This window comes from Aotus nancymaae, unplaced genomic scaffold (genome assembly GCF_030222135.1).
Source record: "Aotus nancymaae isolate 86718 unplaced genomic scaffold, 86718_ANA_hifiasm-v0.15.2.pri h1tg000075l, whole genome shotgun sequence".
In the NCBI taxonomy this organism is placed as follows: domain Eukaryota; kingdom Metazoa; phylum Chordata; class Mammalia; order Primates; family Aotidae; genus Aotus; species Aotus nancymaae.
In genome coordinates, this window is record NW_026988490.1 from 4,457,973 (window position 1) to 4,485,635 (window position 27,663).

Genomic DNA, 27,663 nt, shown 5'->3' on the forward strand with positions numbered 1-27,663 from the left:
GGCTGAGGCAGGTGGATCACCCCAGGGTGGGAGTTCAAGACCAGCCTGGCCAACATGGCGAAACCCCGTCTCTACTGAAAATACAAAAATTAGGCGGGCGGTGTGGCGGGCACCTGTAGTCGCAGCTACTTGGGAGGCTGAGGCAGGAGACTAGTTTGAACCTGGCGGGGGGAGGTTGCAGTGAGTGGAGATGGTGCCATTGCACTCCAGCCTTGGCGACAGAGCAAGACTCCATCTCAAATAAAAAATGTGCAAAGACACCCACACAGACACACACATATTCATGCACACACACATACATGCACACATGTGCACACATCCACATGCTTGCTTTTTTTGAGACAGGGTCTTGCTCTGTCACCCAGGCTGGCATAGGGTGGTGTAATGGTAGCTCACTGCAGCCTCAGCCTCCTGGGCTGAAGCAATCTGCCTGCCTCAGCCTCCTGAGTAGCTGGGACTGCAGGCACACACCACCACACTGGGCTCGTTTTCCAGGTTTTTGTAGAGATGCGCTCTTGCCGTGTTGCCCAGGCGGGTCTTGAGCTCCTGGGCTCATGCAGTCCTCCCACCTCGGCCTCCCACAGTCCTCCCGCCTTGGCCTCCCACAGTGCTGGGATTGTAGGTGTGACCCCCAGCACCCAGACCAGCTCCCCCTTTCTCTACTTGCTCTGCCCCCTACGCTGGCCCCTTCCTGCCCTGCCCACCTCTTCCTTTCCCTGCCAGAGCTTGGTAGGGTTCCTGGACTTTTTGTTTTTTTGAGACAGTCTTTCTCTTTTGCCAGGCTGGTGCAATGGCGCCATCTCGGCTCACTGCAGCCTCCACCTCCCACTTCAAGAGATTCTCCTGCATCAGCCTCCCAAGTAGCTGGGATTACAGGCACCAGCCACCACGCCCGGCTAATTTTTGTATTTTTAGTAGACACGGGGTTTCACCATGTTGGCCAGGCTGGTCTCGAACTCCTGACCTCAGGCGATTCGCCTGCCTCGGCCTCCCAAAGTGCTGGGATGACAGGCATGAGCCACTGAGCCGGGCTGAGTTGGCTCACTGCAGCCTCCTGTCTGCAGGAGGATCCACCTGTCTAAGCTTACCACCTACCTCTAGCTTGGACTAGAGGTGTGAACCACCACACCTAATTCTTTACTTCTTCTATTTTGTAGCCATGTTGCCCAGGCTCTTTTCAAACTCTTGGACTGAAGCCAATTCTCTGGGATCGGCCTCAGCCTCCTCGCAAAGCACTGGGACTGCCACTGTTCTGGCCTCATCTTTTCTCCTTTTTTGAGACAGAGTTTTGCTCTTTTGCCCAGGCTGGAGTGCAGTGGCTTGATCTCGGCTCACTGCAACCTCTGCCTCCTGGGTTCAAGCGATTCTCCTGCCTCGGCCTGCTGAGTAGCTGGGATTACAGGTGCATACCACCATGCCTGGCTAATTTTAGTATTTTTAGTAGAGACAGAGGTTTTGCCGTGTTGGCCAGGATGGCCTTGAACTCCTGACCTTAGGTGATCTGTCCCCGCTCGGCCTCCTGAAGTGCTGGGATTACAGCTATGAGCCAATGTGCCTGGCCGACATGGCTGGCTGCAGCCTCCCCCTCCCAGGTTCAAGCAATTCTCTTGACTCAGCCTCCCAAGTAGCTGGGATTACAGGCGCCCACCACCACACCCAGCTAATTTTTTTGTATGTTTTTAGTATAGATGGGGTTTCACCATGTTGGCCAGGCTGGTCTTGAACTCCTGACCTCAGGTGATCCGCCCGCCTTGGCCTCCCAAAGCGCTGGAATGACAGGTGTGACCCACGGAGCCCAGCCTTCCCCGAGCTGTGGGACTCATGAAGGACTCTGCCCTGCCCCCTCCCTCCCGCCAGGACACGCTCCCGGAGATCTCAGAGTGGCTGGAGCGGCACCCTTGTGAGGTGGTCATCCTGGCCTGCAGGAACTTCGAGGGGCTGAGTGAGGACCTGCACGAGTACCTGATCTCTTGCATCAAGACCATCTTTGGGGAGATGCTGTGCCCCGCGGGGTGAGTGACGAGGGAGAAGGATGGCCACAGGTCTCTCCCAGGGCTGGGGGATCCTCACCCTCACCCTGCATTTACTTACCTGGTACCCCCGGGTGTGGCTGCTGCCGTGATCCCTGCAGCAGGTGGAGTTTGGAACAACAGCAGCTCCCGGCTCTCCTGCAGGCCGACCTGGAGCTGGGGGTGGCTCCTAGTGAGAACTGCTTCCTGTGATGGGTTTAGAAATCTGCATAGCAGAGCCGGACGTGGGGGCTCACACCTGTAATCCCAGCACTTTGGGAGGCCGAGGCGGGCGGATCACAAGGTCAGGAGTTCGAGACCATTCTGGTCAATACGGTGAAACCCTGTCTCTAAAAATACAAAAATTAGCCGGGCATGGTGGCGGGCGCCTGTAATCCCAGCTACTTGGGAGGCTGAGGCAGGAGAATTGCTTGAACCTGGGAGGCAGAGGTTGCAGTGAGCTGAGATTGTGCCACTGCACTCCAGCCTGGGCGACAGAGTGAGACTCCATCTCAAGAAAAATCAACAAAAAATTAGGCTGGGCGCAGTGGGTCATGCCTGTCATCCCAGCACTTTGGGAGGCTGAGGCAGGTGGATCACCTGAAGTCAGGAGTTCGAGACCAGCCTGGCCAACGTGGTGAAACTCTGCCTCTACTAAAAATAGAACAATTGGTCTGGCGTGGTGGCGAGTGCCTATAGTCCCAGCTACTTGGGAGGCTGAGGCAGGAGAATCGCTTGAACCCAGGAGGCAGAGGTTGCAGTGAGCTGAGATTGTGCCACTGCACTCCAGCTTGGGTGACAGAGCGAGACTCCATCTCAAAATACAACAAACAGGGGGTTAGTGGAGGGATAACAGGGGATGGGGGGATTGGGGAGGGATAACATTAGGAGATACCACGCCATGTGTATACCTCTGTAACATTGATGCAAGATCTGCACATGTACCCCAGAACTTAAAATTTAAAACAAAAAGGAAGGCCGGGCGTGGTGGCTCACGCCTGTAATCCCAGCACTTTGGGAGGCCGAGGCGGGTGGATCACGAGGTCAAGAGATCGAGACCATCCTGGTCAACATGGTGAAACCCCGTCTCTACTAAAAATACGAAAAATTAGCTGGGCATGGTGGCGCGTGCCTGTAATCCCAGCTACTCAGGAGGCTGAGGCAGGAGAATTGCCTGAACCCAGGAGGCGGAGGTTGCAGTGAGCCGAGATCGCGCCATTGCACTCCAGCCCGGGTAACAACAGTGAAACTCCGTCTCAAAAAAAAAAAACAAACAAAAAAAAACAAAAAGGAAAAATGGCCGGGCGCGGCCAAAAAGGATATGTGTGCAGCATCTTCCTGGCTCCATGCGTACCCCCATCAGGGTCTGTGTTATTTTACCGGGGTTGCAGGCACCCAGGAGCCCAGACAGCAGCCTCAGAAGGGCTGAGATGTGAGCTGACCAGCCCCCGCTCTGCAGGCTGCAGGCCACGGTCAAGGCGTCCTGAAGGCACCCAGAGAGGGTGCCCCGGCCTCCCCACAGGTCTGTTCCTGGCTACATGTGTTCCCCCAACCCCCTTGTAAAAAGTTTTACAATTTTTAAATTATTTATTTATTTATTTATTTATTTATATTTGAGATGGCGTTTCCCTCTGTCACCCAGGCTGGAGTGCAGTGGCGCAATCTCGGCTCACCGCAACCTCTGCCTCCCAGATTCAAGCGATTCTCCTGCCTCAGCCTCCACAGTAACTGGGATTACAGGCACCTGCCACTGGGCCTGACTAGTTTTTTGTATTTTAAGTAGAGACGAGCTTTGATCATTTTGGCCACGCTGGTCTTGACCTCCTGACTTTGTGACCCACCTGCCTCAGCCTCCTAAAGTGCTGGGATTACAGGTGTGAGCCACTGCGCCCGGCCATCAGTTGACTTTTTGAGACCGAGTCTTGCTTTTTCACCCAGGCTGGAGTGCAGTGGTGTGATCTGGGCTCACTGCACCCTCCGCCTCCCGGGTTCAAGCGATTCTCCGTCCTCAGCCTCCTGTGTACCTGGGACCACAGGCACCCAATCCCATGCTGGGCTAGTTTTTTGTTTTCTTTTTTTGCATTTTTAGTAGAGACGAGGTTTCATCGTGTTGGTCAGGTGGGTCTGAAACTCTTGACGTGGGGTCTGTCCTCCCTCTGTGTACTGGTGTGATGTGGAAACCTGGACATAGGTCCTGTCCTTCCTCTGTGTCCTGGTGTGACATGATCCCGTCGACATGGGGCTTGTCCTCCCTCTGGGTCCTGGTGTGACGTCAACCCCTGGATACAGGGCCAGTCCTCCCTCTATATCCTGGTGTGACGTGGACTTCTGGACATGCGGCCTCTCCTCCCTCTATGTCCTGGTGTGATGTGGGGAGAGGGACCACCATTCCTCTCTCTATGTCCTGGTGTGATGTGGAACCCTGAACACCTGGCCTGTCCTCCGTCTGTGTCCTGGTGTGATGTGGACACCTGCACATGGGTCCTGTCCTCCCTCTGTGTCCTGGTTGAGTTGGACCCCTGGACACGGGGCCTGTACTTCCTCTGTGTACTGGTGTGATGTGTACCCCTGGACACGGGGCCTGTCCTTCCTCTGTGTCCTGGTGTGACATTCACACCAGGACACAGGGCCTGTCCTCCTTCTGTGTCCCAGTGTGATGTGGACATGTGGACACAGGGCCCAGCCTTCATCCCTCTATGTCCTGGTGTGACGTGAAACTCTGGACATGGGACTCTGTCCTCTCTCTGAGTCCTGGTGTGATGTGGATGTGTGGACACAGGACCCAGGCTTCCTCCCTCTATGGCATGCTGTGACATGGACACCTGGACACGGGGCCTGTCCTTCCACTGTGTCCTGGACCCCTGGACGTATGGCCTGTCCTCCCTCTGTGTCCTGGTGTGATGTGACAGTGTGCACACACGGCCCAGCCCTCCTCCCACTGTGTCCTGGTGTGATGTGGACCCCTGGACATGGGGCCTCTCCTCTCTCTGTGTCCTGGTGTGATGGGGACGTGTGGACACAGGGCCCAGCCTTCCTCCCTCTATGTCCTGGTGTGACGTGGACTTCTGGACACCTTGCCTGTCCTCCGTCTGTGTCCTGGTGTGATGTGGCAGTGTGGAAACGCGGCCCAGCCGTCCTCCCAATGGTTCCTGGTGTGATGTGGACCCCTGGACATGCGGCCTCGCCTCCCTCTGTTTCCTGGTGTGATGTGAACGTGTGGACACAGGGCCCAGCCTTCCTCCCTCTATGTCATCATGTGATGAGGATCACTGGACATGGGGCCTGTCCTCCCTCTGTGTCCTGGTGTGATATGGATGTGTGGACACTGGGCCCAGCCTTCCTCCCTCTATGTCATCATGTGATGAGGATCACTGGACATGGGGCCTGTCCTCCCTCTGTGTCCTGGTGTGATGTGGACCCCTGGACACGGGGCCTGTCCTCCCTCTATATCCTGGTTTGACGTGGACCCATGGACATGGGGCCTGTCCTCTCTCTGTGTCCTGGTGTGATGTGGACCCTTGGACACGGGGCCTGTCCTCCCTCTGTCCTGGTGTGAAGTGGAACCCTGGACACGGGTCCTGTACTTCCTCTGTGTACTGGTGTGACATTCACAAGTGGACAAAGGGCCTGTCCTCCCTCTGTTTCCCCGTGTGATGTGGACGTGTGGACTCATGGCCCAACCTTCCTCCCTCTATGCCCTGGTGTGACATGAACTCGTGGACATGGGGCCTGTTCCTCTGTGTCCTGGTGTGATGTGGACATGTGGACACAGGGCCCAGCCTTCCTCCCTCTATGTCCTAGTGTGACCTGGACCCCTGGACATGGGGCCTCTCCTCCCTCTGTGTCCTGGTGTGATGTGGACCCCTGAACATAGGGACTCTCCTCCCTCTGTGTCCTGGTGTGATGTGGACGTGTGGACCAAGGGCCCAGCCTTCCTCCCTCTATGTCCTGGTGTGACGTGGACTCCTGGACACCTGACCTGTCCTCTGTCTGTGTCCTTTTGTGATGTGGACCCCTGGACAAAGGCCCAGTCCTCCCTCAGTGTCCTCATGTGATGTCGACCCCTGGACATCGGGCCTGTCCTTCCTCTGTGTCCTGCTGTGACATGGACCCCTGGACACGGGGCCTGTCCTCCCTCTGTGTCATGATGTGGTATGGACCCCTGGACACAGGGCCTGTCCTCCCTCTATGTCCTGGTGTGACGTGGACCCCTGGATATGGGGCCTGTCCTCACTGTGTGTCTTGCTGTGATGTGGACGTCGATACAGGGCGCAACCTTCCTCCATTTCCTGGTGTGACGTGGAACCAAGGACATGGGACCTGTCCTCCCACTGTGTCGTGGTGTGAGGTGGACCCCTGGACATGGTGCCTGTACTTCCTCTGTGTCTTGGTCTGACATTCACACCAGGATACAGGGCCTGTCCTCCCTCAGTGTCCCGGTATGATGTGGACGTGTGGAAACAGGGCCCAGCCTTCCCCTTCTATGTCCTGGTGTGACGTGGACCCCTCGACATGGGGCTTGTCCTCCTCCCTCTGTGTCCTGGTGTTATGTGGACCCCTAGATACGGGGCCTGTCCTCCCTCTATATCCTGGTGTGATGTGGACCCCTGGACATGGGGCCTCTCCTCCCTGTCTGTCCTGGTGTGATGTGGACAGAGGGCCTACCCTACCTCCCTCTATGTCCTGGTGGGATGTGGACCCCTGAACACCTGGCCTGTCCTCCGTCGGAGTCCTGGTGTGATGTGGACCCCTGGACACGGGGTGTGTCCTCCCTCTGTGTCCTGGTGTGAGGTGGACACCTGGACACGGGGCCTGTACTTCCTCTGTTTACTGGTGTGATGTGTACCCATGGACACGGGGCCTGTCCTTACTCTGTGTCCATCTGTGACATTCACACCTGGACACAGGGCCTATCCTCCCACTGTGTCCCAGTGTGATGTGGACGTGTGGACACAGGGCCCAGCCTTCCTTCATGTCCTGGTGTGACGTGAACCCATGGACATGGGGCCTGTCCTCCCTCTGTGTCCTGGTGTATTGTGGGCGTGTGGACACAGGGCCCCGCCTTCCTCCCTCTATGTCATGGTGTGACATGGACTCCTGAGCATGGGGCCTTTCCTCCCTCTGTGTCCTCGTGTGACGTGGACCCCTGGACGTGGGGCCTGTCCTCGCTCTGTGTCCCGGTGTGATATGGACGTGTGGACAAAGAGCCCAGCCTTCCTCCCTTTGTGTCCTGGTGTGACGTGGACCCCTGGACATGGGGCCTCTCCTCCCTCTGTGTCCTGTTGTGATGTGGACCCCTGGACACGGGGCCTGTCCTCCCTCTATATCATGGTGTGACGTGCACCCCTGGCCGTGGGGCCTGTCCTCTCTCTGTTTCCTTGTCTGATGTGGAGGTGTGGACACAGGGCGCAGCCTTCATCCATCTCTGTCCTGGTGTGACATGAACCCCTGGACATGGAGCCTGTCCTCCCTCTGTGTCCTGGTGTGATGTGGATGTGTGAACACAAGACCCAGCCTTCCTCCGTCTATGCTGTGACACGAACACCTGGAAGGACACGTGGCCTGTCCTTCCACTGTGTCCTGAACACCTTGACATATGGCCTGTCGTCCCTCTGTGTCCTGGTGTGTTGTGGCAGTGTGCACACACGGCCCAGCCCTCCTCCCACTGATTCCTGGTGTGATGTGGACCCCTGGACTTGGGGCCTCTCCTCCCTCTGTGTCCTGGTGTGATCGGGACGTGTGGACACAGTGCCCAGCCTTCCTCCCTCTATGTCCTGGTGTGATGTGGCCTCCTGGACACCTGGTCTGTCGTCCGTCTGTGTCCTGGTGTGATATGGACCCCTGGACATGGGGCCAGTACTCCCTCAGTGTCCTCGTGTGATGTGGATCCCTGGACATGGGACCTGTCCTTTCTCTGTGTCCTGGTGTGACATGGACCCCTGGACACGGGGCCTGTCCTTCCTCTTTCTTCTGGTGTAACAATCACCCCTGGACACAGGGCCTGCCCTCGCTCTGTGTCCTGTTGTGGTGTGGACGTGTGGACACAGGGCCCAGACTTCCTCCCTCTATATCCTGGTGTGACGTGAACCCCTGGACATGGGGCCTGTCCTTTCTCTGTGTCCTGGTGTGATGAGGACCCCTGGACATGGGGCCTGTTCTCCCTCTTTGTTCTGGTGTGATGTAGACCCATGGACACCTGGTCTGACCTCCTTCTATGTCCTGGTTTGACATGGACGCCTGGACATGGGGCCTGTCCTCCCACTGTGTCCTGGTGTGATGTGGACGTGTGGACACTACGCCCAGCCTTCCTCCCTCTGTGTCATCGTGTGACGAGGACCGCTCGATATAGGGCCTGTACTCCCTCTGTGTCCTGGTGTGACGTGGACCCCTGGACATGGGGCGTGTCCTCACTGTGTGTCCTGCTGTGATGTGGATGTGTGGACACGGGACCCAGCCTTCCTCCCTCTATGTCAGGCTGTGATATGGACACCTGGCCATGGGGCCTTTTCTTCCACTGTGTCCTGGACCCCTGGACATATGTCCTGTCCTCCCTCAGTGTCCTCGTGTGATGTGGACCCATGGACATGGAACCTGTCCTCCCTCGGTGTCCTGGTGTGATGTTGACGTGTGGACACAGGGCTCAGCTTTCCTCCCTCTATGTCATCATGTGACGAGGACCGCTGGACACGGGGCCTTTCCTCCCTCTGTGTCTTGGTGTGATGTGGACCCATGGACATGGGGCCTGTTCTCCCTCTATGTCCTGGTGTGACGTGGAACCCTGGATATGGGGCCTGTCCTCACTGTGTTTCCTATTGTGATGTGGATGTGTGGACACAGGGCACAGCATTCCTCCCTCTATTTCCTGGTCTGACGTGGACCCCTGGACATGGGGCCTGTCCTCCCTCGAAGTCCTGGTGTGATGTGGACCGCTGGACAAAGGGCCTGTCCTCCCTCCATTTCCTGGTGTAACGTGGATCTCTGGACATGGGGCCTGTCCTCCCAGTGTTTCCTGATGTGATGTGGAACCCTGGACACTGTTCCTTTCCTTCCTCTGTGTCCTGGTATGATGTGGACGTGTGGACACAGGGCCCAGCGTTCCTCCCTCTGTCCTGGTGTGACGTGAACCTGTGGACATGAGGCTTGTCCTCCCTCAGTGTTCTCGTGTGACGTGGATCGATGGACGTGGGGCCTGTCCTCCCTCACTGTCCTCGTCTGACGTGCATCCCTGGACATGGGGCCTGTCCTCCCTCTGTATCCTAGTTTGAGGTGGACCCCTCGACATGGGGCTTGTCTTCCATTTGTGTCCTGGTGTGATGTGAACAGAGGGCCCACCCTTCCTCCCTCTATGTCCTGGTGTGATCTGGACCCCTGAACACCTGGCCTGTCCTCCGTCTGTGTCCTGGTGTGATGTGGACCCCCGGACACGGGGTCTGTCCTCCCTCTATATCATGATGTGACATGGACCCCTGCACATGGGGACTCTCCTCCTCCTGTGTCCTGGTGTGATGTGGACATGTGGACAGAGGGCCCCCACCCTTCCTCCCTCTATGTCCTGGTGTGATGTGGACCCCTGCAAAAGGGGCCTTTTCTCCCTCTGTGTCCTGGTGTGATGTGGACGTGTGGACACAGGACCCAGACTTCCTTGCTCTATGTCATAGTGTGACATGGACCCCTGGACATGGGTCCTCTCCTCCCTCTGTGTCATGGGGTGATGTGGACCCCTTAACATGGGGCCAGTCCACCCTGTATGTCCTGGTGTGACATGGACAACTGGACATGCGGCCTGTCTGGCCTCTGTGTCTTGGTGTGATGTGGATGTATGGACATGGGGCCCAGCCTTCCTCCCTCTATGTCCTGGTGTGACATGACGCCTGGACATGGGTCCTATCCTCCATCTGTGTCCTGGTGTCATGTGGACATGGGCCTGGACACTGGGCCTGTTCTCCCTCTTTGACCGGGTGTGATGTGTGCCCCTTCACACCAGGCCTGTCCTCCCTTTATGTCCTGGTGTGACATGGAAGCCTGGACTTGGGGCCTGTCCTGCCTCTGTGTGCTGGTGTGAGGTGGATGTGTGGACACAGGGCCCAGCCTTCGTCTCTGTATGTCATGGTGTGACAAGGACCTGTAGACATGGGGCCTGTCCTCCCTCTGTGTCCTGGTGTGATGTGGACATGTGGACACAGGGCCCATCCTTCCTCCTATGTCCTGTTGTTACCTGGACCCCTCCACATGGGGCCTGTCCTCCTTCTGTTTCCTGGTCTGATGTGAATGTGTGGACACAGGGCCCAGCCTTCGTCCATCTCTATCCTGATGTGACGTGAACCCCTCGACCAACATGGAGTCTGTCCTCCCTCTGTTTCCTCTTGTGATGTGGAAGTGTGGACACAGGACCCAGCCTTCCTCCCTGTATGTCATGGTGTGACATGAACTCTTAGACACGGGACCTGTCGTTCCTCTGTATCCTGGTGTGACATGGACCCCTGGGCATATGGCCTGTCCTCCCTCTGTGTCCTGTTGTGATGTGGCAGTGTTCACACACAGCCCAGCCATCCTCCCACTGTGTCCTGGTGTGATATGGACACGTGAACACGGGGCTTGTCCTCCCTCTGTGTCCTGGTGTGATGTGGACCCCTGAACATCGGGCCTCTCCTCCCTCTGTGTCCTGGTGTGATGTGGAGCATGGACATGGGGCCTGTACTCCCTCTGTATCCTCGTGTGATGTGGACGTGTGGACACAGGGCCCAGCCTTCCTTCCTCTATGTCCTGGTGTGACGTGGAATCCTGGACACCTGGCCTGTCCTCCGTCTGTGTCCTGGTGTGATGTGGAACCCTGGACATGGGGCATGTCCTTCCTCTGTGTCCTGGTGCGATGTGGACCCCTGGACACGGGGAGTGTCCTTCCTCTCTCTCCTGATGTAACAATCACCCCTGGACACAGGGCCTGTCCTTGCTGTGCGTCCTGCTGTGATGTGGACGTGTGGACACAGGGCCCAGCCTTCCTCCTCCTATCTCCTGGTGTGTTGTGAAACCCTGGACATGGGGCCTGTCCTCCCTCTATATCCTGGTGTGACTTGGATGCCTGCATATGGGGCCTGTCCTCCTCCTGTGTCCTGGTGTGATGTGTATGTGTAGACACAGGGCCCAGCCTTCCTCCCTCTATATCATGGTATGAAAAGAACTTCTGGACATGGGGCCTGTACTTCTTCTGTGTCCTGGTGTGATGTGGACCCCTAAACACGGTGCTTGTTCTCCCTCTGTGTCCTGGTGTCACGTGGACCCCTATACAAGGGTCCTTTCATTCATCTGTGTCCTGGTGTGGTGTGTAACCCTGGACACGGGGCCTGTCCTCCCTCTGTGTTCTGGTGTGATGTGGAACCCTGGATACGGGGCCTGTCCTCCCTCTAAGTCCTGATGTTTCATGGACCCCTGGACATGGGGCCTGTCCTCCCTCTGTGTCCTGGTGTGATGTGGACATGTGGACACAGTGACCAGCCTTCCTCCCTCTCTGTCCTGGTATGACGTGGACGCCTGGACATGGGGCCTGTGCCCACTGTGTGTCCTGCTGTGATGTGGATGTGTGGACACAGGGCGCAGCCTTCCTCCCTCTATTTCCTGCTGTGACATGGACCCCAGGACATGCGGCCTGACTTCCCTCTGTGTCCTCATGTGATGTGGAACCCTAGACGCGGGGCCTGTCCTCCCTCTGTGTCCTGATGCCACGTGGACCCCTGGACATAGGGTCTGTACTCCCTCTGTATCCTGGTGTGATGTGGATCTCTGGACACGGGGCCAGTCCTCCCTCTGTGTCCCCATGTGATGTGGACCTCTGTACTTGGGGCCTGTCCTTCTTCTGTCTCCTGGTGTAACAATCACCCCTGGACACACGGCCTGTCCTCCCTCTGTGTCCTGGTGTGATGTCATCGTGTGGACATAGGGCAAGCCTTCCTCCCTCTATGTCCTGGTGTGTTGTGAAACCATGGACATAGGGCCTGTCCTCCTTCTGTGTCCTGGTGTGATGTGTACCCTTGGACACGGGGCATGTCCTCCCTCTGTGTCCTGGTGTGATATGGATGTGTGGACACTGGGCCCAAGCTTTCTCCCTCTATGTCATGGTATGACGTGGACCCCTGGACATGTGGCCTGTCCTCCCTCTGTGTTTTGTTGTGATGTGGACCCCTGGACATGGGGCCTGTTGTACCTCTACATCCTGGTATGACGTTGAACCCTGGACTTGGGGTCTGTCCTGCCTCTGTGTCCTGGTCAGATGTGGACGTGTGGAGACATGGCCGAGCCTTCCTCCATTTCCTGGTGTGACGTGGACCCCTGGACATTGGACCTGTCCTCCCTCTGTGTCCTGGTGCGATGTGGACCCCTGGACACGGTGCCTGTCCTCCCTCTGTATCCTGTTGTCACGTGGACCCCTGTCCGTGGGGCCTGTCGTCCCTCTGTGTCATGGTGTGATGTGCATCCCTGAACACCGGGTCTGTCCTACCTCTGTGTGCTGGTGTGACGTGGGCCCCTGGACACGGGGCATGTCCTCCCTCTGTGTCTTGTGGTAATGTGGACCCCTTAACATCGGGCCAGTTTACCCTCTATGTCCTGGTGTGACATGGCCCACTGGACATAGGACCTCTCTGGCTTCTGTGTCTTGGTGTGATGTGTGTAAGGTATATTGCTGAGTCGAAATGAGGAAACTGAGGCCAGTGAAGAAAAATGAGAATCCAATTTATTCACCTCTCGGGAGAGGTTCTGTGGTCCAAGAAAGGGGCCAGAGAAGTCGCAATGGGCTTCTCAGAGCATGCGGTTTTTATAAGAAGTGTAGGTAGTTGATTGGTTATTGGGGAAACAAAGAGCAGACAATTTCATTGGTAAGGAGAGTTGATTGATTATTAGGGAAACAAAGAGCAGACAGTTTTATTGGTTAAGGGGAGTTGAGATACTGATGGGGTGGGTAGCCACTGGCAGTTAGGCAGGGCTAAGGAGACAAAGAGCAGACAGGTTCATTGGTGGGGAAGTTTGATTGATTGTTAGGGAAACAAAGAGCAGACAGTTTTATTGGTTAAGGGAAGTTCAATGTTAAACTGCCGCTGGACAATTTCCGGCAGGCTTTTTAATTTTTTTTCTTGTTGAAAGGGACGAGGGAGGAATGCAGGAGTGGCCGTGTGGAGCCTGCATGGAGAGGCCAGATAGGAGTGTGTGTGGCGAGTTAGCATGAAGAGAGATAAGTGTGTCCGTCTGGCTCTTCAGCGAGGCAGCCGGCCTTACAATGTGGACCTGTGGACACGGAGCCCAGCCTTCCTATCTCTATGTCCTGGTGTGATGTGGACCCCTGGACCTAGAGCCTGTCCTCCATCTGTGTCCTAGTGTGATGTGGGCGTGTTTTCACAGGGCCCAGCCTTCCTCCCTCTATGTCCTGCTGTGACGTTGACCCCTGGACATGGGGCCTGTACTCGCTCTGTGTCCTGTTGTGACGTGAACCCCAAGACACGGGGCCTGTCCTCCCTCTGTATCCTGGTGTGATGTGGACCCCTGGACACAGGGCGTTTTCTCCCTGTGTGTCCTGGTATAATGGGAACCCCTGGACATGGGGCCTGTCTTCTGACTGTGTCCTGGTGTGATGTGGACGAATGGACACAGTACCCAGCCTTCCTCCCTCTATGTCCTGGTGTGATGAGGACACCTGGATGTGGGTCCTATCCTCCCTATTTGTCCTGGTGTGATGTGTACCCCTGGACACACAGCCTGTACTCCCTCTATGTCCTGGTGTCACGTGGACTCCTGGACACGGGGCCTGTCCTCCTTCTGTGTCCTGGTGTGATGTGGACCCCTGGACACGGTGCCTGTCCTTCCTCTGTGTCTTCGTATGACATGGATCCCTGGACCCAGGGCCTGTCTTCTCGCTGTGTCCTGGTGTGATGTGGACGTGCGGACACAATGCCCAGCCTTCGTCGCTCTATGTCCTCTTGTGATGTGGACCGTTGGACATGGGGCCTGTCCTCCCTCTGTGTCCTGGTGTGATGTGGATATTTGGACACAGAGCCCAGCCTTCTTCTCTCTATGTCCTGGTGTGACTTCGAACCCTGGACACGGGGCCTGTCCTCCATGTTTGTCCTCGTGTGATGTGGACCTGTGGTCATGGCACCCAGCCCCTCCTCCCCGTCTGTGTCCTGGGCTACCGCGTGTGGGCCGGACAGCGGGCAGCGACCTCCAGCCGGCTGAGAGATGTCTCGTCCATGCCTTGGAACTGCCTCTCTTTTGTGAGCCGAGGGTTTTGAAAGGTGCTTGAGTTAAGTGGGCTGGGTGTTGGGCCCTGGAAATGCTGGGACTTCCCTGTTGACAGTGCCCTTGTGTGCTGCAAGGTGTGTTTGCCAACCCCTCCCGATGCCCGGCATGGAAGCTCTTGGTCGGGGCGCTATCAGTGATGCAAAGACCTCTTCTCCACTGGAACATTCCATCACCCCGTGATTGGGTTTCAAATACTGAGGACGGGGAGCACCCCCTCCAATAGCAAGGAGGGACACCAGGTGGAGATAAATATTTATTTTATTTATTTTTTTATTTATTTTGATATGGAGTCTTGCTCTGTCGCCCAGGCTGGAGGGCAGTGGTGTGATCTCGGCTCACTGCAAACTTTGCCTCCCAAGCTCAAGAGATTCTCCTGCCTCAGGCTCCCAAGTATCTGGGATCACAACACCCGCCACCACTCCTGTCTAATTTTTTGTATTTTTAGTAGAGATGGGGTTTCACCATGTTGGCCAGGCTGGTCTCAAACTCCTGACCTCATGTGATCTGCCTGCCTCAACCTCCCAAAGTGCTGGGATTACAGGTGTCAGCCACTGTGCCTGGCCTGAGCTGGCTTCTTTTAAACCATCACCAATTCCATTCCCCCTCTCCTTCCTGAGAAGCAAAAAGGATATGGACTGGTATCTCCGAAGGTGGGTCTTACCGCTTTACTAGAGAAAAGAGACAACTTTGAGAGGCCGAGGCAGGCGGATTCCTTGAAATCAGGAGTTCAAGAGCACTATGGCCATCAAGGTGAAACCTTGTCTCTACTAAAAAAGTACAAAATTTAGGCCAGGGTTGGTGACTGGTGCCTGTAATCCCAGCTACTCAGGAGGCTGAGGCAGGAGAATTGCTTCAACCCGGGAGGCAGAGGCTGCAGTGAGGTGAGATCGTGCCACTGCACTCCAGCATGGGTGACAGAGAGACTCCATCTCAAAAATAAATAAATGAAGCTGGGCATGGTGCCTCACACCTGTAATGCCAGCACTTTGGGATCACAAGGTCAGGGGTTCAAGACCAGCCTGACCCACATAGTGAAACCACATCCCTAGTAAAAACATAAAAAATTAGCTGGCTGTGTTGGCGGGTGCCTGTAATCCCAGCTACTCGGGAGGCTGTGGCAGGAGAATCGCTTGAGCCCAGGAGGCGGAGGTTGCAGTGAGCCGAGGTGATGGCATTGCACTCCAGCCTGGGTGACAGAGTGAGACTCTGTCTCAAAATAAATAAATAACTAAATAGGACAGGCACAGTGGCTCAGTCCTGTAATCCCAGCACTTTGGGAGGGCAAAGCAGGCAAATCACTTCAGATCACGGGTTCAAGACCAGCCTAGCCAACAGGGTGAAACTCCATCTGTACCAGAGATATAAAAAATTAGCCAGGCATGGTGGCAGGCGCCTGTAATCTCAGCTACTGGGGAGGCTGAGGCAGGACGATCACTTCAGTCGAGGAGGCAGAGGTTGCACTGAGCCGAGATGGTGCCACTGCACTCCAGCCTGGGAGACACAGCAAAAGTCCATCTCAAAAACTAAATAAACAAAATAAAATAAAGCACTGAGCTGGAGTAGGAAGTCAGGGATGAAGGGCAGAGTCAGGGATGAGGACTCCTCACCCTGATCCCAGCTGCACTTGTCCACCTGCTAATCATTTATGCTCCAAATCCCCATCCTCAAAATCGTAACACAGGCCTTCGAATACCAAAATCACCTCTGATCAGACACACGGCAGGAAACTCACTTGGCTTTGTATGGCATTCTCAAAACACATGCATGTGAGGAGACACCACTATTCAGCATTAAAATAGATGACCATTTTCCACCGATCAAGTAAGCAAAGATTGAAATACTAGCACTGCGGGAGGCCTAGGCAGGCAGATCGCTTCAGCCCAGGAGTTCCAGACCAGCCTGGGCAGTGTACCCAGCCACTGTCTCTACAGAAAAAATTAGCTGGGCATAATGGCGTGGACTTGTAGTACCAGCTACAGCGATGTCACACCTCCTCCTGTACTCCCAGCTACTCGGGAGGCTGAGCGGGGAGGATCACTTGAGCCTCGAAAGTCAAGGCTACAGTGAGTTATGATCACACAGCTGCACTCCAGCCTGGGTGACACAGTGACATCTTGTCTGTAAAAAAAAAAAAAAGAAAGGAAACTCAAAACTACATTGAGATAACCATCTCACGCCAGTTAGAATGGCGATCATTAAAAAATCTGGAGACAACAGATGCTGGAGAGGATGTGGAGAAATAGGAACACTTTTACACTGTTGGTGGGAGTGTAAATTAGTTCAACCATTGTGGAAGACAGTGTGGCAATTCCTCAAGGACCTAGAAATAGAAATTCCATTTGACCCAGCAATCCCATTACTGGGCATATATCCAAAGGATTATAAATCGTTCTACTGTAAGGACACATGCACACGAATATTCATTGCAGCACAGTTTACAATAGCAAAGACCTGGAACCAACCCAAATGCCCATCGATGATAGACCAGACAGGAAAAATGTGGCACATATACACCATGGAATATTATGCAGCCATCAAAAACGATGAGTTCACGTCATTTGTAGGGACATGGATGAACCTGGAAGCCATTCTCAGCAAACTGACACAAGAACACAAAATCAAACATCGCATATTCTCACTCATAGACGGGTGTTGAACAAAGTGGACACAGGGAGGGGAGCAGTATACACTGGGCTCTGTTGGGGGTAGTGGGTGGGACAGCAGGGGGTGGGGAGCTGGGGAGTGATAGCATTGGGAGAAATGCCACATATAGGTGAAGGGGAGGAAGGCAGGAAATTACACTGCCACATATGCACCTATGCAACAATCTTGCATGTTTTTAACATGTACACCAAAACCTAAAATGCAATTAAAGGAAAAAAGGGCAGGCATAGTGGCTCACACCTGTAGCTCCAGAATTTTGGGAGGCCGAGGTAGGCAGATCACATGAGGTCAGGAGTTTGAAACCAGCCTGACCAACATGGTGAAACCCCATCTCTACTGAAAACACCAAAATTAGCCGGGTGTGTTGGCCGGCACCTGTAATCCCTGCTTCTTGGGAGGCTGAGGCAGGAGAATCGCTTGAACCCAGGAGGCGGAGGCTGCAGTGAGGTGAGGTCGCACCACTGCACTCCAGCCTGGGCGATGGAGCAAGAGTCCATCTCAAAAAGAAAAAAACAAGAAACTTCTATCTCCAATATTTACGGTTCCTGAAATTGCCTCCTGACATATTTTCAGTTCAGCCTGAAGGTTTCTCTGTACACAGTGAACTGTGAGGTAACAAAATGTAAACAGACCAGAACCTACTCTTCTGCCGACCGCTGAGTTTCAACCAAAGGCAGCCAAATGTTGAAACCGGGTTCAAATAAGGTAAATGCTGAGTTGCCACCAATGGGGCTGTTTCTGTGCCTGGCTTTTGCCTCCCCTCCCTCTCTCCCTTTTTTCCTTTGTCCCTTCTTCCTTCTTCCTTTTTCCTTTCCCTTCCCTTCTTCCCTTCCCTCCCCTCCCATCCCCTCCCTTTCCCTCTCCCCCTTCCCTTCCTGGCTTCCCTTCCTCCCCTTTCCTCCACTCCCCTCCCCTTCCCCCTTACCTCCCTTCCCCTCCCCTCTTCCCCCCTTCCTTCTCCTCCCATCCCCTCTTCCCTCCCCTCCCCTTCCTTCTCCTCCTCTTTCCTCCCCTCCCCTTCCCTCTTCCCTCTCCTCCCCTTCCTTCTCTTCCTCTTTCCTCCCCTCCCCTCTCCTCCCCTCACCTCCCCTTCCCTTCCCTACCCTTCCCTACCCTCTCCTCTCCTTCTCCCTTCCCTCCACTCCCCTCACTTTGCCCCTTCCCTCCCCTTCCCCCTTCCCTCCCCTCCCCTTCTCCACTTCCCTCCTCTCCCCTTCCTTCCCCTTCCCCTTTCCCTCCCATTCCCCTTCCCTTCCCTCTTCTTCTCCCCTTCACTCCCCTCCCCTTCTCTCTTCCCCACTTCCCTCCCATCCTCTCCCCTCCCCTCTCTTCCCCCTTCCCCTTCCCCTCTCGTTCCCTTGCCCCTCCCCTTCCCTCCCCTCTCCCCTTCCCTCCCCTTCCCTCTACTCACCTTTCCTTCCACCCTTCCCTTCCCTGTTCCCTTCTTTCTTTCCCTGCTTCTCTCCCCTCCCCTCCCCCTTCCCTCACCTCCCCTCTCCTGCCGTCTGCTCCCCTTTCCTTCCCTGTTCCCTTCTTTCCTTCCCTTCTTCCCCTCCCTTCCCTTCCCCCTTCCATTTCTCCCTTCCCCCTTCCCTCCCTCCTCCCCTTCCCTTATCCCCCCAACTTTCCTTTCCTGAGATGGAGATTCTCTCTTGTCACCCAGGCTGGAGTGCAGTGGCACAATGTCAGCTCACGGCATCCTCCACCTCCCAGTTTCAAGGAATTCTCCTGCCTCAGCCTCCCGAGTAGCTGGGATTGCAGGCACGTGCCACCACATCCGGCTAATTTTTGTATTTTTAGTAGAGACGGGGTTTCATGATATTGGTCAGTCTGGTCTCCCAGTCCTGACCACAGGTGATCCGCCTACGTTGGCCTCCGAAAGTGCTGGGATGGCAGGCGTGGGCCACCATGCCTGGCCAAGAACAGATTTTAATTAGCAAGAGGGATGAGGGTCTAGTGTGCCCTGACCTCACCCTGGATTCATGCAGGGCTGAGTGGGAATTTCCAAGAAGGACGCTTGGCACAGTTGGCAAAGAAGGAGTTAAAGGTTTTCTTGGTGTAATTCCAGAGGCAAGCATCTGGGAGTCCAAGACATCAAAGCATGCTCTGCTCCCAGGAGGCCCAACTCAGAGGAGAGGCTTTCAGACATGCCTCAGCTGAAAAACGTCGCAAAAGGATGGAGGGAGGACTCGACTTTAGCACCTTTCTGTAAACGCTCTGGGAGAGGGTGGTGGGGTAGGTGGTGTCTTGTCCTTGGCTGGAACAAACAGAAAATTATTTTGGAAAGTCTCTGGCAAGAACTTCCACAGGGCCTGGGGCCACCCCAGCAGTAAGGCCTGACCTGAAGCTGTTCATGTTGCTTCACGTCCTTTTTTGTTTTTGAGATGGAGTCTCACTCTTGTTGCCCAGGCGGGAGTGCAGTGATCTGATCTTGGCTCACTGTCACCTCCACTTCCCAGGTTCAAGCGATTCCCCTGCCTCAGCTGGGATGACAGGCACCTGACACCATGCACGGGCAATGTCTGTATTTTTGTTCGAGATGGGGTTTCACCATGCTGGCCAGGCTGGTCTGGAACTGCTGACCTCATGATCTGCCTGCTTCAGCCTCCCAAACTGCTGGGATGACAGGTGTGAGCCACTGCACCTGGTGGTTTACATCTTTTACTGGGGCTCAGGGAGGTGAAGATGAAATGCTCTGTGCTGGTGGAGGCTGAGGTCTGCTCACAAAGGGCCTCGGGGGCACCTGGTGGTCATTTAGAGGAGGGCAGAGTGTCGCAGGGACAGCAGAGCGCTCACCACGGACTCCATAAATTCAAGTCTGCCGAGACCAGGAGTGTGTGAAGTAGCTTCTGGGTGCGTTTGAAAGAATCCACCCAGCCGGTCACGGTGGCTCGGGCGTGTAATCCCAGCACCTTGGGAGGCCGAGGAGGCTGGATCACCTGAGGTCAGGAGTTCGAGACCAGCCTGGCCAACATAGTGAAACCCCGTCTCTACTAAAAATACCAAAATTAGCCAAGAGGTTGCAGTGAGCCGAGATCTTGTCATTGCACTCCGGCCTGGCCAACAGAGCAAGACTCTGTCTCAAAAAAAAAAAATTAAGAATTCACCCTATGGACATTGTCCTCAGAGCCAGCAACCCCCACTGTGACCCCTGTGAGCCCCAAAATCTGAGACAGGTATCAGTTAATCTATAAAGTTTTATTTCACCAAGAGTCATGACACACACCCGTGACCCAGCCTCAGAAGGTCCTGACCACAGGTACCCAGGGTGATCGGGGCCCATCTCAGTTTTATATGTTCTAGGGAGACAGGTGACATGAATATGCGAGGTGAACATGGTTCGGTCAGGAAAAGCGGGACAGCTGGAACAACAGAAGGAAGACTGGAAGCCGGAGGGAGAAACTCTTTTGAGTTTCTGATGAGCCTTTCCAAAGGAGGCAATCAAATATGCATCTGTCTCAGTGAGCAGAGGGTGACTGTGAACAGAACAAGAGGCAGGTTGGCCCTAATCAGTTGCCAGCTTGGATTTTATTTTTAGCTTCATGATTTGGGGCTTTGGAAACTTCTTTTTCTTTCATGCTTCCAAAACTACAGACCCAGACTTGGTCTCAAAAAGTAAAAAAATAAAAAACTATCTTGCCAACCGGTGACTGCCGTAAATACCACTGCAGTGCACACTTTGAAAAGGCAAGCTGACATTATATAATTTCACGTTGAATGATTAAAAACAAAAATGCCGATGGGTGCAGTGGCTCACGCCTGTAATCCCAGCACTTTGAGAGGCCGAGGTGGGTGGATCACCTGAGGTCAGGAGTTCAAGACCAGCCTGGCCATCATGGTGAAACCCCATCTTTATATAAATAAATAAATAAAGATAAATGCAAGTTGAATGCAAAATTCAGTAATTAAATTGCAAATGAATGATTAAAAATAAGTATTGAGTATGAACAGGTTACCTTTTCTGGAGAATAAGTGAGGTAAAAAAATAAATATTTTTCCGTTTTTACTTTAGTAATCACCATTGTTTTAAAATCATCTTTTTTAAAGTGAAACATTTTTCAACATGCAGAAAGTACGAAATATAAATGGGCACATAGAAAAACCCTATCCAAACACACAGGTGTTAGCAGTTAGCCATGTTCCTTTGAATTTTTCTTAAAATGACAAAAGAAAGACTGCCTTACTGATACAGGTGTGGCCTCCTTCCTACCTCTGCCTCCCTCTGTCCTCACAGGCTAAGGCTGCCCTGGAGTCAGCGTTTCTCATGAGAAAGGGACATGCTGGGATTGGTGGCAGTGCCCTGGCCAGTGAGGTGCCGTGGTCAGATGCTCTGTGCCTGCTTCCCTGGGGAGCTAGGCCAAGCACGGGCAGGCCAAAGGTTCCTGTGCACTGCACCTCTCATACAGCTAACACCGAGCCACCTGGCAGACCATGGCTGCCACATGCAGGGCCTGCTGTTTGGGGGGTGGGCTCATCTCAGGGCCTGCCTTACACGAGCAAGTAGACAACTTGTGGTGCAATACCCCTGGACACAAGGGTGCTGGCGGGGAGTGAGGGAGGGAGGCAGAATAACGCTCGTCAGAACATCCCTGCGTATGTGTTTTTTGTGGGCCTGCATTAAACTGCATTAAACTGGACATGAGTTCATACTGCGGTCTTCTCCAGGCCTCTCTTCTCTCAGGTGTGACCTGTGGGTGAGATTGCTGGGCCATGGGAAGGTGTGTGGTCACTTTAGTCCTACCTGCTTGCTGCTCCTGGAATTTCCCCGGGGGTGGTGGGGAGCTGGGTCATTACCAACTGAGGGAAATGGCAGCCTGGTACAGAGCACAACTCTGTCTCTGTCTTGGGGTGGTATGTATACACGTGTGTGTGTGCGTGTGTGCACTGAACCTTCATGCTTAGAATACCGTCAGACACACAGAGAAGCTGGGAGAAGGTTGCTGAGTTCCCACACACCCTACACTAGGCTATCCTATTACCTACATCTGCCATTAGCATCGAGTATCTGTCGCAGTTAATGGACTGTTAGGGATACCCTCGTATGAACTGAAGTCTCTGCTTTATTAGCATTTCCCATTTTTGCCCTAATGTCCTTTTGTGTTCCAGAATCCCACCCGGACGCCACATCACATTCAGCTGCCATGTGTTTCCAGGCCCCCATGGCTCTGGCAGTTTCTCAGACTTTCCTCGGTTTTGAGAACCTTGACAGTTTGAGGGGTACTGATTGGGTATTTTGTAGAGTCTCCCTGGATTGGAACGTGTTTGGGGTTGTTGGTTTTGGGAGGAGATCACAGAGGCAAATGCCCTCCGCTCACATCATACCATGGTCAACTAAGTCTTACCTCGGACTGCTGGGACAAAATACTACAGGCTGGGAGGCTCATACAGCACAGTTATTCCTCAGAGTTTTGGAGGCTGGAAGGTCAAGACTGAGGACACACTGTCTCAGCTAGTGCCGTCTTGCTGTGTCCTCACAGGGCGGAGGGGTGAGGGGCCTGCTGGGGTCTCCTTTACAAGGCCACTCATCCTCATCCCACTAAGAAGAGCTCCACCCTCATGACTGAATCACCTTCCAGCCTTCCAAAGTCCCCACCTCCTAAATCAGCACCATGGGGGTTAGGCTGCATATGTGAATTGTGGGGGCCATAAACACTGGGACAGTGGCAGGGGTGAGCTATCCACATGATGGATGGCTGACGTTGGATTTGGTCCTCAGGATGAGGTTGTGTTTGTGTGTTGTTTCTGCCTATAAGCTGCCCCACCCCATTCCCATTTTATATTCCTTGGAAGGAAATCACCATGTGCAGCCAGCACTTGAGGGGTGGTGGGTTATGCTCCATTTCCTTGAGGTAGCATATCTATGTAAATTATTTAGAATTTAGGGACATGGGAACCTTGCCTATTGTTCTTCATTTATTCAACAGTTTATTTACATCGATGTGGACTCATGCATATTTATTTTGTACTTTGGGTTATAATCCACTACTACATTATTTATTACAGTTTGCTGAAATGGTTCCACTCTGGCCACAGGGAGCTTTCAGTTGGCTTCTGTGCCCCAGGACACAGCCTGTCATCGGGATTTGTGGGGCACGTCCTTACTTTCCAGCACAAGGAGATGCTCCAGCCTCATCTAGCCTATTTCCTGCCCCAGCCCAAGACGCAGCCATTTCTCCCAGGAGCTCTGGCTCCATTAGAGTTGAAGAATGGCAGAAACCAAGATCAGGGTGCTAGGTGTGCTCACGGCTACTGGGGTGTCATTGATTCTAGGCCCTCTCAGCTGACAGAGCAAGGAAATGGCTGTGCATCAAAGAAGTCGTGTATGGATATATGTAAACATCTCTGTGTATCCATCTACGTTTGCATTAAACTAGACCTGAGTTCCTACCAACGTCTCCTCCACTAACCCATGCCCACATGGATCCTTCCAGCCTCCTCCTCTTGCTTATCTGTGAACTTCCTCTCTAGCACTGAGAAAAAGGCTCCCACCATCAGCGTCCACTCACTTAACTGTGCGATTCTAGAATATACAAATAGGGGCTTCCTATTTGTTAAGCCACACTCCTGCCGGAAGCAACTCTTCTCCAGTTTCTTTTGAGGGACTTCTTTCACTTAGTGCTATGCATGTAGGATGTATCCATGTCTTTGTGCAGCTTGATAACTATTCTGTTTATTGCTGAATCATATTCCATCACATGAAGTGTTCGTTTCTTTAGCCACTCACCTACTAAAGGGCATCTTCGTCGTTTCCAGTTTTGGGTGAGTGTAAATAAAGCTGCTCACAACATCTGCATGCAGTTTTTTTGTATGGACATACATTTTCACATCAGTTGGGTAAATAGCCATGGCATGATTGCTGGATACTAGGTGAGACCATGCCTAGCTTTGTAAGAAGTCTCTACACTGTTCACTGTGGCTGCAGGAACAACCTCTTCTTCCCTCACTTGATCACATGCATGAACAGGAGAAAGGGTTGTTCTGTGCAGTCATGATAAATTGTGTCTCTGAAGGGGAGGGAATCAGGTCTCAGGCCCTTGTCAGAGAAGTTTATGGCCACAGCACTAATGCTGCTGGTGGGGATTTGGTTGTAGAAGATAGTTGGAGCGATTGCATGACCTTTGGTTGAGATCTTCATTTAGAATTACAGAAACCACCCCTACCTCCCGCGTTTAGAGGATGCTAGCAAATGGCTGTCACATGATCCAGGGCTGGCCATGTGTAGCGTGTGTCCTAGGGGAAGGAGGGCGACTTGGGTCCCTCACCCTCTGCAGGAAGGAGGGTGGCCTGGGTCCTTTACCTTCTGCGGGAAGGAGGGCAGCCTGGTTCCTTACCCTCTGTGGGAAGGAGGGCAGCCTGTGTCCCTTACCCTCCAAGGGAAGGAGGGCAGCCTGCGTCCCTCACCCTCTGTGGGAAGGAGGGTGGCCTGGGTCCCTCACACTCTGTGGGAAGGAGTGCGGCCTGGGTCTACCCTCTGTAGGCCAGCTGTACCTGGCCCTCCATGGTGAGGATTCTCAGGGTGCGAACAGCAGAGCAAACAGTGCAAGACCAGCCTCCAAGCCAGGTCACTCTGGAGGTCCTGGTAGTGCAGAAGAGAAGTGTGGTTGGCAGAGTTTCAGGGTGGCCTCCAAGTTCCCCTCCTAACTCTGCGGTATAATCCTTTCCCTCGAGTGTGGATGATGGATAGGTTCTGTTCTGTGGCAAATGGTGTGGGAGTCACTCCCATGACTATAAAATGTTACTTAAGATTCCTCCGTGGTGCAAAGAGGGAGCCTTCCCAGCCAGCATGGAGGGAAGGAGGGACCCTGGTTGCTAATTGTCTTTGGAGGTGTCCTGGGGGACCTCAGTCCTACAACCTCAGTAACTGACTTGCACAAACACTCTCGAGTGAGCCTGAAAGCAGACCTGGAGTACAGATGAGAGGACAGCCTGACAGCAGGATGCAGCCTGTGAGACCCGGGCAGGGCACCCACCTCCCCTCTGCATAGAGCTCTGATCCATGGTCTCGCTGCTTTCGGCAGTGGGTCCCCGGGAATCTGGAGGGGCCAAGGGGCCGAGGGCGCGGCGTGTGGGTGGACGGAGGCCGAAGCTGCCCAGGAGAGGACGAGGAGGAGCCGGAAGACGCGGATGAGGACGCAGAGGAGGATCTGCTGCAGAGGGAGCCTCTGCTGCCGGCGGGGACCCAGCGCGTGTGTCTGGTCCACCCCGATGTCAAGTGGGGCCCTGGGAAGCTGCACATGAAGTGAGGTGAACACAGCGGGGGTTGCAGGGGAGAAACAGGAGCTGGCACTCTGCGGGAGGGCCCCTGCAGGGAGGGTCTCATTGGTGGAGACTCAGGGGCTGGGCGCTGAGGGGACAATCTCATAGGTGGAGATTCAGGGGCGGGGCTCTGATGGAAGACACTCAGGTGGAGACGCAGGGGCGGGGGCTCTGAGGGGAAGATCACAAGTGGTGTAGTGGGCGAGGCTTCAAGGGGCGATGCTCTGAGGAGAGGATCTGATGGGTGGAGATGCAAGAGCATGGCTCTGAAGGGGCGGGGTTCTGAGGGGAGGATTTCGTAGGTGGAGGTGCATGGGCGGGGCTTTGGGGAGAGGAGCCTATGGGGTGAAAAGGGCTGGGGCAGAGCTTATGGGGAGAAGCCCCTGGGGTGAGGTGGGGTGGTCCGGGCCAGACCGGGCCGTGTCTTGGTGATGAGACCCCGTTTTTCTTGCCCTGGGTTCAAGGTAGGCACAGTGTTTTTGGGGTCAGGGAAGGGAGGGTGTCTAGCAGACCATCTGTGTCCAGTCCCCTGCCCCACTCCCCAGGAGGAAATCCAAATCCCTAAGTCACTGCAGGTGCCAGAGTCTCAAGACTGTTGACATCTCCCTTGGAAGCCCCTGTAGCCGAAGAGCAGTTCTCCTTCAAGGGTGTTTTCCAAAATGGGCAACTCTTGGGACAGTGGAAGCCCCAAACTGCTCAGAACGGCACCCAGACCTCCTACATTTCCTCCCCCAACCCTGCCTGTGGTTCCTGAGTTATTCCTGAGCACCCCTAGCTCCCTAGTTCCCTGCTGTGTCCACCTGGACCCCAAATCCTATATAAGGCAGGTTGGGGAGTCCTTATGTCCCATGGTGGCTCCAGCATCCTTCCCTGGCCAGATTCCTCCTTAGAGGCCCTACGGTCAAGGCCAGGAGAAGGACACGCCGGGCAGGTGTGGTTGGGGCCCTGGATCTACCCCAAAAGGAAGCGTCCCTCAAGGTGGCCCTTGTGTCCCCAGAGCTGAGTGACAGGTAGCAAAGGCCACAGTACTGGTGCACATTCTGGACGGCTGGTCCATGGTGCAGACGATGGTCGTGTCCACCAGAACGCCAGAGAAGAAGCTTGTCTTTGGCAGAGGGAACTTTGAGCACCTGATAGGCGAGTCCGTCCACACCTGCTCCCTCCCCAAACCTCCTTTCCCATCTGTTGCTCCCGAGAACATTCAACCCAGACGCATGGAAGGACAGGGGTCTCGCTGGGCCAGAGGGGAAGCGGGCCCATGAGTGGGTGGTCCAGGTGAGCTGAGAGCCCACATAAATAGGAGCTGGAGGGATGGGAGGCTGGACCTGTGTCCCTCCTCCATGCACTCTCTTAGCGTGGGGTCCTGTGTGGGGCCCTTGTGCTTCCAAGTTTTTGACCATCCGGCTTACAGTGCAGAGTGGGTAAGACCCTACTAACTGCTACTACTACTGCTAACTAACTTACTAACTAGCCGAGGTGGGAGTCTGCTTCCCTGCCTGACTCAGAGGCATCTCATCGGGGCTGGGATGTGTCCACCATGTTTCTGTGTGTGTCTGGCCCACCATGTGTTCACCGTGTATGTGTGTCCCCACTGGGATGTGTCCACTGGGACTCTGTGTCTGTCCCTGTCACGATGTTTTCACTGTGTGTGTGTGTGTGTGTGTGTATACATGCGTCTCTCCCTGTTGGGATGTGTTCACCGTGTGTGTGTGTCCCCACAGGGAGGTGTTCACCGTGTGTGTGTGTCCTCACTGCAATGTGTCCTCCATGTGTGTGTGTCTCCCTCCCCGCAGGGATGTATTCACCATGTGTGTGTGTCTGTCTCCCCAAAGGGAGGTGTTCACCATGTGTGTGTGCCCCCACTGCAATATGTCCTCTGTGTGTGTGTCTCCCCACAGGGATGTGTTCACCATGTGTGTGTGTGTCTCCCCACAGGGATGTGTTCACCCTGTGTGTGTGTGCGCATCCCCACTGCAATGTGTCCAGTGTGTGGGGGGGTGTCTCCCCCACGGGGATGTTTTCACCGTGTGAGTGTGTGTGTCCGAACTGGGATGTGTTCACCTTGTGTGTGTGTCCCCACTGCGATGCATTCACCGTGTGTGTGTGTGTCCCCCCACTGGGATGTGTTCACCATGTGTCTCTGTCCATGTGACAATGTGTTCACTGTGTGAAGGGTGTGTGTGTGTCTCCACTGGGATATGTTCCCCATGTATGTGTGTGTGTCCCAACTGGAATGTGTTCCCCGTGTGTGTGTCTCCACACTGGGATGTGTTCACCATGTGTTTGTGTCTGTCCATGTCACGATGTGTTCACTGTGTTTGTGTGTGTGTCCTGACTGCAATGTGTTCCCCGTGTGTGTGTATGTGTGTGTCTCCACTGGGATGCATTTACCATGCGTGCGTGTGTGTGAGATGTGTGTGTCCCTGTTGGGATGTGTTTACCTTGTGTG

At 54.5% G+C, this 27,663-nt stretch overlaps 1 long non-coding RNA gene and 1 pseudogene across 1 annotated transcript in view; both read left to right on the forward strand.

Moving 5' to 3' along the window:
• The window catches only part of LOC135271095 (uncharacterized), a 469,429-nt gene that overhangs the window by 194,607 nt on the left and 247,159 nt on the right, over nt 1-27,663 (forward strand). The window lies entirely within an intron of this gene.
• LOC135271066 (putative GTP-binding protein 6) overlaps nt 4,246-27,663 on the forward strand; it is a 29,803-nt pseudogene continuing 6,385 nt past the window's right edge.